Below are 13,864 nucleotides of genomic sequence, written 5' to 3' on the forward strand. Positions count from 1 at the left end.
AATCCGGACGTCAAAACGAAATGGCGTAAAAACAAAAAGTGGACAGGACGACAGGGGGAAGACAGGAAAAATATGCGACGGAGGTTCCGGGAGGGGTAAAGGGCGGTCACGTGCAAAAAACACAAAAAACGGGTCCAAAAACGCAATTAAAATTTAATATAAAAAAATCCGTGCATCGGAACAAAGTGCAGGAAAAAGGAAAACTGTGGAGAAAAACGTGCCCAACAATCCTATCACATCAAAACATAGTTCCGACTGAGGTAAGATGCGTTCACGTAGGAAAAACCCAAAAAACAAACCCGAAAATGGGATCGGAAATTAATATTGGACGAACCGTGCGCCGGAATGACATGCAGTAAGAAGGAAAAATCTCCGCAGGAAGGAGTGGCACAGGGTTGTCACGTTAAACCGCAGTTCCGGTGGAAGTAGGAGGGGTTCACATGTGAAAAACTCCAAAAATACGCCCGAAAACTCATTTAAAAATTAATAAGTAAAAATCCAGAAGTCGAAAAAGGGTGGAGGAAAAAGGAAAAAGGTGGGGGAAGGCACGAGGGACACGGCTGTCAAATCAAATTGAAATTCCGATGCAATCAGGGCAGGTTCACATGGAAAAATGTCAAAAAGACGCACGAAAAAGTCTTTAAAAAACCGAAAAATTAATACTGGACAAACCGTGCATCAAAATGACACGGAGTAAAAAGGAAAAATGTCAGGGAGAAAAGTGGTTGTCAGGGCTATGACGTCAGATCACGGTTCCGAAGCAAGCAAAGCGTGTTCACATGGAAAACCGGCTAATTTGCGTAAAATGCTTCAAAAATGAATAACTCAAAAACCGTGTACCGGAACAGGGGTAGGTAAAAAGGAAAAATGGTCAGTTCAAAGGGAGGAACAGGGCTATAAGGTTGGATTAGGACTTCGGGGAACATAGGGTGCATTCACATGGCAGGACCTCAAAATCAGGGAATGAAGGAAAACGGCAAGGGAACAGCCCCAAGGACGGGTGGAACATGAACGAGCAGGGGTAAAGAAACCCCATTAGGGTAACAGCAAGGCATGGCATACATGCATGAGCAGGTTGAGACATATGCAGAAGGGTATGCAATGTAGACGCGCAGGGACGCATCCCCACACTTAAGACCTTAACAGATAGGGTTAACCGAGCAACAAGGACCTAGGACCACGCCACAGACCATCCACTAACGTCCTCACACTTAAAACATGAACATCACTGAGAAACAAAAGTTGTAGGGTTAGAAAAACTTGGCCCATTTTGTCAAGAATCAAGGTTGATTGTCAATGGCACGTCCTGTGTTGTCGGCTGCTGGAGGTACCAAGGCATCTTCTCAACACACGTCCGTCATGGCATGGACCACGCGGCAACACCCAGGAAGGCAGCTGATGGAAGGAATCGCAGGAAATTTGTCGATGATAAGAAATACTACACTCCACTCACAGTCACTCAAATGAAATGAAAGAACAGTCACTCGTCCCATGACTAATATCACTCGAGGAATAAGGATTGAAACCCATATCTCGTACCCGGTTTAGAAATCGACAAGGGGAAATGGTGCAGGAGTATACCAGGGTGCACAGTTGATGGTGCATTAGTGCATCCAACCCGTTTGGCATAAGTGCAAGGAGGAAGGCAAGGGAGCCTTACAGTGCAGTGTACAGAACAGGGTGACGTGTCCTGTGTTGACGGCAAAGACCCATCCCGTGGGTGTATAGGGAAACGGGAACATACCTGACTCCAAGTGTCGTAACGTCCCTCAATCTCACCTCTCGGTAATTGATTGAAGAAACTCCAGTCACACTCAGCTCACCCTCTGTCTCACGCTCTGTTGATAGATACAGGAGGGTAACCATGTCCTGAAACCCATTGATGTAATCCTCACAGTCACTTGTACAAAGGTTGTATGCCTATGCGCATTGGATGGTGCAACTGTGCATCCCGCCCTGTGCCGGCATACGGTGAGAGAAGGAAGGCCAGGGAGCCTTATAGTGCAGTGCACAGAAACAAATTGTGTTTTGTGCATTGAGAGGCCCATCCCATGCGTGCAACACTTCATTCATACTCCTCACCTCTCATTTGATTTGAAGGGAAAAGACTGGTCACTCGGCCCACCCTCTGTCTCACACTCTGTGGATAATTACAGAGGGCAACCCATACGCACGTCCCCATCCGGTTAGGATGAAAGCTCACGTCACTCGATTGTTTGTCGATGAAGATCGCGTCATCAGTTGTTGAAGAGGCGTACCCAGAGAGGTAGCCATCAAATCGAACGTTGTGTTGAATAGAACATGGCGTCTGCTAGAGGACAGTTAGATGCTCTGCAGAGAGGCCCAGGACACAACGTACCAAGGGAGGCAGCTTCGGAATTGGATCCTGGAAATTTCAAGTGATGAATCCACTTTCTGGACTGCTGGGTGTTGCCACCTTTTCCACAGCCAGCTTCCCGCCCAAGGGTGTGTGCCACCTTTTCTTGGAACGAGGCCTGCTATGACAGGGATTGCTTCCTTTTCTCTCATAACAGATTTGTTTTTCTTATCTTGTTTTTTTTCTTCTTCTTATTCCTTTTCTTTTTTTTTTGTTTTCCCCCTATTCCCGAGGGTGTTTCCACCTTTTCTCGAAGAATAGGTCGGCATGACAGGGACCTAAGTCCTTTTCTCCCATGACCGATATGTATATTTTTTTTCTCTTTTTTTTTCTCTCTTTTTTTTTTCGAATTAAACAAGGGAATGGTAGAAAGACCATTTGTCAGAACCAACCTCGCCACTGTCGCTAGTGGAAAATAGAGGATAAGAGATCACGGCTGGAAGGTGGGGTTGAGGGGACAGAGGGTTGTGTCCACCTCATCAGGAGTGGCTGAAGAACGGCTATCAGAATTAGCATCATAAGAAGTACAGTGCCGCGCCAACGAGGGAAAGGATCAGATGACCATGATTGTCAAGATCCCCAAGGAGGGAAGTACTTCTTCAGGCGATATCCATTGATCAAGAAGGGATCATCGGAGGCATCAACGGTCTGCACTTGGACAGAGCCATTAGGGTTGACAGCAAGTACCTTATATGGGCCCATCCACCGCTCTTGGAGCTTGCCAAGAAACTTGCCAAATCGTGAATCATAGGCTAGGACCAAATCACCTTCTTTGAACTCCTTGTGCTTGATGAAGCTGTCATGGTAAGCCTTACGTCGAGCTTGCGTGGCTTCCATGCACTGTACAGCCATCCTACGAGTTTCGTCCAAACATTCCAAGTGCAGGAGACGACATTGCAGTGAATCATCGTTCCCCAAACGCTCTTTGATAGCCACCCTCAAAGAGGGTAATTCCAGTTCAACAGGGAAAACAGCTTCTGTACCATACACCAGCTGGAAGGGTGTCTATCCTGTTGCTGCTTTATGAGAGGTTCTGTACGCCCAGAGGGCCTCTGTAAGTCGATCATCCCAATCACGACGATGTGCGGCAATTATTCTTGTCAGAATCGAGCAGAGGATGGGATTGGTGACTTCGACTTGGCCGTTGGCTTTGGGGTAATAAGGAGTGAACTTGCGATGGCGGATCTTATACAACTCTGTCAACTCTTCCATGACTTTGTTAAGGAAATGAGTGCCTCTGTCACTTAGTAGCTCTAAGGGACTGCCAAAACGGGTGATGATATTCTCGTACATGAACAGGGTCACGCTGTTACCATCGTCCCGCTTTAGGGCTTTAGCTTCATACCACTTTGTGACATAATCCGTACATACGAGGATGTATCGGTTCTGTTTCCTTCTGGTGGGAGGATCGATTGGGCCTACGAAGTCGATGCCCCACTTCTCAAATGGCTTTAAGGGAAAAATAGGTTGCAGTGGCATGGCACTTGTCTTGGTGGGTTTCCCCATTCTCTGACAAGCATCACATCTTTTACAGTAATCATAGGAATCCTTATGAATGGTAGGCCACCAATATCCTGCTAGCAGAGCCTTCCTGGCTGTAGCTTCTCCTGCAAAGTGACCTCCACATGGCTCGTCATGGCAAGCCTTCAGAACAATCCCAATCTTATCTCCTGCAACACATCTTCTGAGCACTTCATCTTTGCCTTTCTTATACAGTGCACCGCCTAACAGGGTGTAGGGAGCTGATTCTAGCATAAGCTTCTTCCTCTCTTGACTAGAAATACCAGGAGGGTACTGTTGGGTTGCCAGCAGATTGGCAATGTCTGCATACCAGGGAGGAGTTACAGTTTCTACCAAGAATAGGGAAGCATCAGGGAGGTCTGGATCATCCTGCTCCTCTTCTGCAGTTTGTGGGATACGCGACAGATGATCAGCCAGAACATGGGAACGACCAGGTTTAGTAATCACCTCAAAGTCGAACTCCTGAAATAGAAGGAGCCATCTCATCATTCATCCTTTCACATCTGCTTTATTCATTAGAAAGGATAGGGCCTCATGATCCACATAAAATTTAAAGTGGGTAGATAGGAGATAATGGCGGAACTTCTCTAGGGCAAACACCATTGCCAAGCACTCAAGCTCTATCACTGTGTAGTTCCGTTCTCTATCAGTGACTTTTCGGCTTGCATAATAGATCGGCTGATCCAGCTTCGAGGAACCCTTCTGGCAGAGAACTGCGCCTAAGCCTTCAATAGATGCATCAGTATGTACATGAAACTCCTTCGTCCAATCAGGAGGTTGCAGAATGGGTGCCTCAATCAAACACTGCTTCAGAGTGTTGAAGGCTTTGTCACATTTTTCCGTCCAAGTAAACTCTGCATCTTTCCTCAGAAGTTTGTGCAAGGAGGTTGCCTTTGTTGCAAAATGAGCTATGAACCTTCTGTAGTAACCCACATGGCCGAGGAATCCCCTCAACTGTTTGAGGTTGGTGGGTGCTGTCAAAGCTGCAATCTTTTCGATCTTTGCAGAGTCTGTTGATATCCCTTGTGCAGAGACAATGTGGCCCAACAAAACTCCAGAAGAGACCCCAAAGATGCATTTGTCGGGGTTGAGGGAAATCCCATACTCCCGGCATCGGTCAAAGCATTGTTCCAAGTGTCCCCAGTGTTCTCGGATCAAACTATAGACACAGAAGTCATCCAAATATACCTCAATAAAATCGTGCAGACGATTTTGGAATGCGGCCATCATGACTCGCTGGAAAGTAGCAGGGGCATTGCAAAGCCCAAATGGCATCACTCGGTAAGCGTAGGTCCCCCATTCTGTGGTAAATGTTGTTTTGGATTGGTCTTCCTCTGCGATCTGCACTTCGTTGTATCCACTGAACCCATCCAGAAGGGAATAAAGCTCATGTCCTGCCACTGTGTCCAACAGTTGGTCTGTGAAAGGGATAGGAAAGTGATCCTTCTTCGTCTTAGAATTGAGCTTTCGAAAAGCCACACAGATTCGCAGTTTGCCATTCTTCTTGGGTACCACCACGATGGGTGAAACCCATTCACTATTTGCCACTGGATAGATGAACTCGGCTTCCAGAAGCTTCAGCAGCTCTGCTTTTACCAATGTGGAATAATTCGGGTTCATTCGCCTCTGTCGTTGCTATACTGGCTTGGCATTAGGCTCCAAGTCAATATGATGCTGACATATTGTGGGATCAATCCCCTTTAGGTCTTTGTAGGACCACGCAAACACGTCCAAATTCTCTTTCAACAAGTTGTACAAGGTTGACAACTCCTCTTCTGGGAGACTGCTACCCACCTTCAAGTGGCGTTCAGTGCCATCTGCATCCACAAAAGTTAACTGCCTTTCACCTTCTACTTCACGGATGAAGGTCCCACGGACTGCTTCTGGATACAGATCCAACTCCTTCAAGGGAGTGATATCCTCTTCTGATGTTCCGCTAGAACCAACTTCTTCTTTTGGTGGAGACTTAGGGTGCTCCTTGAGATGTTGAAATGGGATTAGAGCCGTTTCGGGTTTGGTTTCAAGCTTAGTTACCTCTTGGCTTGAAGACTCATCTTCTGATGACGCGTCCAGGAACGTCACATAACAGGCACCCTCTGATTTCTGTTGGGATTGTGGGACTGGTGCTTGTTGGCACGGTGCATCATCATCATATTTTCTTGGCAGAGATGAGTGAGGACGGCAAGAGCCAATGCTGAAAGATCTGTTGGTAAGGGTAGGGAACAGTCCCTGGGACTGCATTTGGTGAGTACATCATTCCTGGCATCAGAGGAGGTAGGACTCCTCTTCCTGGATTCATCGCTAATCTAGCTTCCACTTCATCGTACAATCTTGCACCTTCTGTTGCAGCTTGGAGTGTGGCTGGTCTTTGCAGCTCCACAAACTTACGGACTTCTAGTTGTAATCCTCTGAGAATCTCCCCCTTCTGAATGCCATCATCTAGATTATGGTTAGTCCATCTCTTCAGGATGGATTCCATTCGTAAGACATAAGCTTCTACTCTTTCTCCAGAGGACTGACTTAGGTTCATAAATTCCTCTCGCATCCGCTCTTCGAAACCTTCACGCCTGAATTTAGTGAGGAAGGCCAACTTCAGATCATCCCATGTGCCAAAAGTTCCTGCTGCTTGTCTCTCATACCACTGAAACGCCCCGCCCTTGAAAGTGGCGGGGAATATTGCTAACCAATGCTCAGGAGTTCTGGCATTGTTAGCCACACATGCTACCATAAACTCTGCTACATGAAGATCGGGGTCTTCATTGTACTCTCCCTTAAAAACTGGCAATGGAACTACATTCGCTGGCCTGTCATCAATATTTCCAGGACAGATCTGGCTTGGAAGTGGACCTCCAGCAGGAGGAGGAAGGGCTTGATGTGCCATTGGGACTTCTGTAAATAGTTCCGCAAGGGCATCAAAGGCGGCTTCTGCTGCGAGCTCGTTCTCAGCCTTGATTTTTACTTTCTCTCTTCTCACGTACCTCTGGACTCGTTCTAATGCTTGCCTCTTTATTGCATCATTCATCAAGGGGTTGGCTCCACTATGTTGTTAGTGCTCCACAGAGGGTTAACAGAAGACTTCAGTCTCTGGAGGACTCTCTTGCCAACATTTCTTCTACTTCTTCCTTTTCAACATCTCTGAATTTTGCTTTCATGCCACTGCACATAGGAAGGTATTCGGTTCTGAAGGTGTCAAAATGTATTCGTCTAAGCATTGTGGTGGTGCCATCATCATAGTAATGCCAACTTCTGATGGTTTCAACAGTGTATGTTGTGAAAAACACTCTGTCTACCAACTTCCAGTGGGTTGCTAATTGAACGAACAGAAGGTTATCAGTGCACCAAGCATCCCATGTATCTTGCTGTTGAGCATCCACGAACAAATTCCAACTCTTTTCCTTCTTGTCTTTGTGAACCTCCACAGACCAAGATTCCTGAAGCTTCTTCACAATCTCCCACTTAATGATATGTGAAAACTTCTCAATGAATGTCAAATCTTCCATGTATGGTCATTCTCTCTGTTTCTGCTCTTCAGTTTGTCCCCAAACAGTTTGCCACCAAGATGCAAGTTTCTGCTGCTTCAACAGGAAGAGGAAACTGTCCACCACATAGAGCATGCATCATGATGGTGATGTGTTTCCACCATTGTGGGATGGACTTCTTGTGGAAAGTGGCTCTGATTATGACAAATTCCAACTCTTCAGTGGAAGAAGGAACTTTACAAACATCCATTGAATTCTTCTCTTCTTGGCAATGCCAATTCCTTCATTTTCAGCCTCTTCTGGTATTTGTTGATGGCAAGTTTCCCCGGCTGCGCACCAAAAACATGGAGCCCCAAGAGAAACACCAAGGAAAAGGGAATTCTCTTGCAAGAAAATCTATCTTGTAACATCAACAAGCTTGTTTATCATGTTTCATATGATCACAATGAAGAAAAGAACACCAGACACAACAAATCTTCATGCAGCATCATGTAGATCTCCCACGGATTTGATAGAATCAACCATATTCTTCAATATCTTCACAAAATCCATCAACATAACAAAGAAAGCAAAGAAATACACCATCTTTGAATGGAAACACATCACATAGTATTTATCTTCAATATCTTCATAGTCTTCTCTCTCAATCTCTCACATACAATCACTCTGTTTTTGTAGAATTGGCTATCTCTGACTCTCTCTCTCTCTCTCTCCATCAATAATACATCATATCCTCACTACAATCTCTCAAAACCACTCTCAATAATCCTTCTTAGGTCGTGGATATCCCTCCCAAGAGGTATGTCTGATATGAAGAGTCACCAGAGCCACTACAGTGTCCTTTCATAGCTCACTACTGTCACTTCACTCTAGTCTTCACTTGAGTCTTCAGGAGCTACTTCTTTCAGCTCTTTTGCACTTGTATTCACCTCTTTCCAAAGCTAGAAAACTTTCCCAAGCTACACTCTCATCCATCAGAACACATACAAAAGCATACAGAACAGTCACAAAACAGTACCAGAACAGCTACAGTACAAAACAGAACAGAACAGAAACAGAGGCTCTACAGAAAACCTACAGAAGGTTACAGAAGATCATCAAAACCACTTAACTCATACTCAAACCATTCCAAACTCTCAAAAACCATTCAATAAACTTTCACAAGATCTCAATCTTCATCAATCAATACTCCATCCCTCCTTACAAAAGGCAATCAGAACAAAACAGAACAAAACAGAAACTATACAGAAGGTATACAGAACCAATCAGAACCTATCAGAACATCACAGAACCACTAATAAACATCATGAACTTCCAAAACACAATCAATATCATCCAAAACACTCTCAAACCACTTCCAAACCAATCAATCATCTCATAAAATCAACCATTCAACTCTCAAAAACAACAAAAATCAGCCAAAAAACAAGTCATTTCAACACTCACAATTTAGGAAACTCTTTTACTAATAATATGACAGAATACAAAGCCTTAATCATGGGAATATAGCCCGACGTAGTGGTATTTATCGTTTGTTAGTAAAAGGTAAATCGCAACTAGTGATCAACCAATTGAATGGGATCTATAGTGTGAGGAATCCCATTCTGCGAATGTACCATCGTGCAACCTTGGGCATGTTGCAAATTTTTTAGACAATGACTTGCTAGCTGATACCCCGAGATAGTAGAATCGCTTTGCGGATTCCCTAGCCAATTATGCTTTTGTTGAAGATGTCTTTTTTAATTGTGGTTTTGAGGGGCTCTTACATTTGCCTTTAGATATTAGTCCATGACTACTATGGGGACTTCTTGCTGACACATCTTATTTTTAGCTGTTGATGGCTAGTTTGGGTTATGAGTCAGGTAGCACTTAGTCACCCTCCCGATTTTGTCATGGTGGATGTATAGGATTGTTCAACGTCATATTCGTCAAAGACCCCTTGCTATTTATGCAAGGGGTTTGCTAACAATTTGATGCACTTAGGGTAGGGCCTGACCTACCCTAAGTAGTCCATATCCTTGGTCTAATTTCATGCTTCAGTAAAGTTATGTGGGGACCGAGAGTTTGTTTTCAGTAGTAAGCTGCTGAGTGGTGGAGCTTGATGTTTTATTTTATTAGGCCAAGAGGGCCAAGTACTTGTTTGGTACAGGTGCAGTCAATGTTTTCTTGTTTTAGTGCTATAACAGATAGGTTTGATGGAGTACCTAGAGGGACGAGCCTCTTGCTACATCGATGTTTCTTGTGGCCTAGTCTAGGTAATATCCTTTCTTTATTAGTCTTTCCCTTTATGTTGAATGGTTATATGTATGAGGCGATTTTTATCTTATTGGGAACTCGCATTCAAGGCATGAAGTCCCAGGGTTAAGTTAAGTATATTTGGGAAGGTCTAAGTAGTTGTTTGCCTCCTATAAAGACATTGTCGAGCACTCTAAGAACTGTTTTAGAAGGTAGCCCTAGTGACCCTATTCTGCTAGCCTGCTAGGCAACTATTTCTAGAGTTTCAGTTAGTTGTGAGGCGGCTAGAGAAGCCCGCCAAATAAAAGAAAGAGAAGAAACAATGCCTATATCCGACTCCTTCAAGGGAGTAGTTTCCTCTTCTGATGCTCCACTGGAATCGACTTCCTCTTTCAGTGAGGACTGTGCTTGCTCCTTGGAAAGCTGGAAGTGTATCAAGGTAGTTTCCAATTTGGTGTGGGAATTAGTTATCTCCTAGCTCAAGGACTCATCTTCTGAAGATGCATCCAAGAACGTGACATAACAGGAACCTTCTAAGGTATGTTTGGGTTGCCGAACCGGTGGTTGTTAGCACGTTGCATCATCATCATCTTCTCTTAAGAAGGGTGGATTAGGGCAACAAGAACCACTACTGAAGGAAGGCTTATTTTGCTTAATCCATTTCTTATGGATATTTTGCATATGACACGACTCATTAGTCAGTCCAAAAGGTACTATAGTCATTCTATTTAATAACATGGGATCTTCCGCTTTTGTGGCCTCTGAAACTTCTTCCTCATCTGTGACTTCTATGAGTGGGATAGATTCTTCTAACTCACTTTTATATCCTTCTTCTACACTGTCATCTTCATCCTCTTCAAACTCTGTTTCGGCCTCTGTAGAGGCTTGGTAAGAGAAGAACAGACTCTCTATTGTGTCCTCTGTTGCTGCTTTTGCATCTATCTTGGTCTCTGTCTCTGGCTCTGCTTCTATCTCTTCTACGGCCATGTAACAAGAAGAATAATACATCCATACTTCTATCTCGTTGTCCAAGGTGACATTCACCCATTGACAAAGACACTGCTTCTTTCGAAGTTGGCTTACAGTGCCCACTGTCAGGGAATGTGCCTCTGTTTTCTTGGGAAAGATCTGTTTGACGGCTTTTTCATCTCGGTTGATGCTTGATGCTTGCATAAGGGCATTGGTCTTGGTCCTTCCCCTTGGATATTGACAAAAGGCAAGGCCTTGCCATGGTGAGAATGTCAACCAACTTGTCTATTGAAGATATGAATACAAGTTAAATATTATCCCCCTCTACCTACTCTCTAGAAAAGTGGAGCTAGATCCCCACATGCTTGGTCTTTGGAGACACCAAAGAGATTACAAACTAGTGCTATAGCATTATGGTTGTCAATGTAAATACTAGCAAAACAAGGTTCACATGGAATTGCATATATGTTACTAACCTATAAAGATGTACAGCCTTGGTGGTAGCATCAAATAAGGCATGGTATTCTACCTCCACTGTGAAGGGAGCCACATTCTCTTGCTTCATACTTAATGAAGGAATATGAGAGAACTAAGAGAGGACACATACCCATAGTGGAATCTTTTGTTATCCAAGTTGTCAATCAAATCAAGATCGGTGTCTCCTTGTAACATTACTCACTAAACTGATTGCAATCTAAAATTCTTGAGGACCCACACACCACCAATCACTACTCCAATGAGATGACTAGGTGCATTGATATATTGTGCAAGAATTGATATATGATAGTTAAGGTTAGGTTTTCCCAACTACCCATCTATAATTGTGCTCATCATGGGGAGGTATTGTCTTGGAGTGGCCTTGCCAAGTAAAAATCACTCCACTAAATGATGTGTGTGTTGAGATATCAAGCTCCACTCGTGATATGCCAGGGTGACCGTTGTGCATTTATGTCACCGACTTGTCAGTTGCAGATGCGGTTGGTACACCGCCCATGAATAATAGCTAGATGACAGCTATCCTTATCTACTCTAGTTCGTGGCTCAGTTAGTATGCCACCGTAGTTAGTTGAGTTTGGTTTGAGACCCATATATAGGGTTCTTCTATTTCTATGTACTTGAGTCCTTTTTGGCTTACACAACTAAGAAGAGGAAAACTGTTTTTCAACCTCCACCTGTGTGTGTATTCCCCCATTGTGCAAGCAAGAAAGCTACAAGTGAGACTCCTTTGTGACACAGAGAGATCTTCTAGATGCTTGACTACTTCCAAGGTGAGACACAGCCAAGGTCAATCATCTTAAATGTGCAAGCCAACTTTGCTTGGATAGACTCCTTTTCAGTAGTAAATCCAACAATGATTAGGTCAAGCAGCATCCTCATATTTTAAAAGTTTGCTCGCCATTTGTAGTAGCTCCATTTATACTTCCACATATTCAGCATTTATTCCAATATGTTCTTAAGAATAATGTAGAAAACCCTCGTTCCATCACAGAAGATATATAAATGTGGGTTACAAGGAGACGGTTGGAACAACTAATCCCAAAAGAACCTACTGATCCAATAATAGCAAGCTCTAGGGGCTTGTATCAGCCCATAGAGTGTTTTCTACAAGCGAAAGGCCTTTCTCTCCAATTGTTGCAAAGCATGGTGGCTAGGCTATCAAGCCACTAATATTAGGGTCCTTTATAGCTCTCTATCCTCCCAAAACAGCCCACGGCCTGCTCTTGGTCTCTCATGGCCACCATGGACTGGCAATCCACCCATGCCATTCCAGAACTGATCATCTTCTTATCATGATCAACAATACATTGGATTCCATATCCCCTAAAAGAGGGAACTCAAATCTGCTATCCGTTGTCTTCTCCATCAAATCATTTTCTCCACCAATCATCAGCTTTTTGGCAGTCCAAATCCACATACTATGTTTAAAAAAGTTAACGGTTGTATTATTAAGGGTTAGTAATATAAGGCTTCGCCCCATGAAGTGAGTTGAGGCTTGCCTTACTTTCTCGTAAATTGACAATACACCTCCATCGTGTGGGCAATGGGACAAGCCCTTGTGGATACCAAAATCCCTCTGCCGTTCATCATGACAGAGTTCATGTAAATTATTTGTAGTGACCTTTCCATGAACTAACTCAAATTTTTCATTGCTTTGGAGAACCAAACACCAGTGAGCTTTTCCTCTGTGACCAAATACAGGAGGCTCCCTTGAGACTCATTAGTATAGTTCTCTATTTTCGGAAGAGATCCTCACATTGTGAAGTGGGACAAGTAGAGGGACACTTGGAAGCTTGAAAGACAGGTGTCTCAATAATTGTCTCCTCTTTAAGGCTTTCATTTGTGGCTGAAACCATCAAGAATAGGAACAACAAATTTGGCACAACACTGTCAAGACAGTTTCCCTGCCATTTCTTAGCCATTTCCTTTTCCTAGTCCTCAGCCACTTATGGATAAAAAACTATACTCACTAGTGCAAACCTTGCTAGACATAAACAATACACTATACTCACCGGTGCAAACCTTGCTAGACATGTGAAAACTGAGTATGGTACTACAAGTACAAAAGATCAAAGGGAATACAAGTAGACCATTGTTCAGGGTGGCTCCTAAATATCTAAACAGCTTTCTCTAGATCATGACCACTTTGGGCCACTTTCCTAAGATCTAAACATGACCGTGCTGAGTGATAAGAAGGCCTGCCATTTTCTTCTTACCAGAATATGGTGTTCTAAGATTCTTCATAGCAACAATGAACATCCAACAACAATCAGTGTTCACAATAAAGACAGGTATTTTCAACAAGTTTCTTTCAACCCAAACTTATTCCTTCCCCATATGTGACACAAATAAAACATATGTTGCCCCAAAAATTAAGATATACATCAGGTGATATCATTTGCTTCCTTCATCATTGTGCTGGGTTTGGCAGAGCTACAGCAACCACTCTTTTGGAGAATAGTGTGATGATGGAGGCAATCAGGGTTTGAATAAGTAATGGATGCCTAGGGCAATATTGGGGCCATCAAGACACCGAACCTTGTACTGAGTGATCGCATGGTGAATTTTTTCCTTTAAAAAGTCATGCTTTTGCACAACAAAGTGGGAATCAAACAGGAGGTTGTAGACACAATTCCAATTGCATAAAAGCCAGATCATGATTAACAACTACTACCACAGAAGATCCTCCGACTGCCGAACTTCAGCAACAAACAATCATTGTAATTCTTCATGCGTGCTATGGGGATCTTGTATTAAAAAAAACAGAACCAAAATGACTGGTATC

The 13,864-nt window shown here is 43.6% G+C and overlaps 1 protein-coding gene across 6 annotated transcripts in view; it reads right to left on the bottom strand.

Moving 5' to 3' along the window:
* HEMG2 (Flavin containing amine oxidoreductase family) overlaps window positions 1-13,864 on the bottom strand; it is a 66,513-nt gene that overhangs the window by 13,736 nt on the left and 38,913 nt on the right. The window lies entirely within an intron of this gene.

The sequence above is a fragment of the Lygodium microphyllum genome, chromosome 7, assembly GCF_053477565.2.
Source record: "Lygodium microphyllum isolate KBCC chromosome 7, Lygodium_microphyllum_v1.1.10, whole genome shotgun sequence".
Taxonomy (NCBI): Eukaryota; Viridiplantae; Streptophyta; class Polypodiopsida; order Schizaeales; family Lygodiaceae; genus Lygodium; species Lygodium microphyllum.